The following is a 1,322-nucleotide window of genomic DNA, read 5'->3' on the forward strand; positions in this document are numbered from 1 at the left end:
AACCACTGAACCTTCTTTCTAGTCCCAGAAGTTTTTTCCTCTTTGCACTAAATCTGCTTATAAGAGAGTCTAGACTGAAGTGTGGACACTATGCCCCTCCTTAGAATTGGGAACAAAACACCCATGGAAGGAGTTACAGAGACAAAGTTTGGAGCTGAGACAAAAGGATGGACCATCTAGAGACTGCCATATCCAGGGATCCACCCCATAATCAGCTTCCAAATGCTGACACCATTGCATACACTAGCAAGATTTTATCGAAAGGACCCAGATGTAGCTGTCTCTTGTGACACTATGCCGGGGCCTAGCAAACACAGAAGTGGATGCTCACAGTCAGCTATTGGATGGATCACAGGGCTCCCAATGGAGGAGCTAGAGAAAGTACCCAAGGAGCTAAAGGGATCTGCAACCCTATAGGTGGAACAATATTATGAACTAACCAGTACCCCGGAGCTCTTGACTCTAGATGCATATGTATCAAAAGATGGCCTAGTCGGCCATCACTGGAAAGAGAGGCCCATTGGACACGCAAACTGTATATGCCCCAGTACAGGGGAACGCCAGGGCCAAAAAAATGGGAATGGGTGGGTAGGGAAGTGGGGGGAGGGTATGGGGGACTTTTGGGATAGCATTGGAAATGTAATTGAGGAAAATATGTAATAAAAAATATATAAAAAAAAGAGTCTAGAAAGTAAGATCAGAATAGAATCCTCCTTTAACGTTTATGTTGTTAAAATATGGGGTTTAGGGGTTGGAGAGATGGCTCAGAGGTTAAGAGCACTGACTGTTCTTACGAAGCTCATGAGTTCAAATCCCAGCAACCACATGGTGGCTCATAACCATTCATAATGAGATTTGATGCCCTCTTCTGGGGTGTCTGAAGACAGCTACAGTGTGCCGCAGACCCTCTTGGGTCCCTTGTCTGCGTAGGACTAGTCTCTGGTGCAGATGGGCAAGGAGTCGGCAAAAATGACAGACAGATGCACACAGGAAATTGTGTAGAATCTGAATGTAATTTGTCAAGTCAAGCATTGAACTTTTTTTTTTTTTTTGGTGTTTGTGTGTGTGTGTGTGTGTGTTTTGTTTTTGGGGTTTTTTTCCCCCAAGAAAGGGTTTCTCTGTATAGCCCTGGCTGTCCTGGAACTCACTTTGTAGACCAGGCTGGCCTCGAACTCAGAAATCCGCCTGCCTCTGACTCCCAAGTGCTTTTGATACAGAAGAATAACAAGAAACTAGACGAGATACATCCACCAAGTTACAGTGACACAATACAAAAGGAATGTATACATCAAAAGAAGGCAGGGACCAGGCCGCTGCCACAA

This window comes from Mus musculus, chromosome 18 (assembly GCF_000001635.26).
Source record: "Mus musculus strain C57BL/6J chromosome 18, GRCm38.p6 C57BL/6J".
Lineage (NCBI taxonomy): Eukaryota > Metazoa > Chordata > Mammalia > Rodentia > Muridae > Mus > Mus musculus.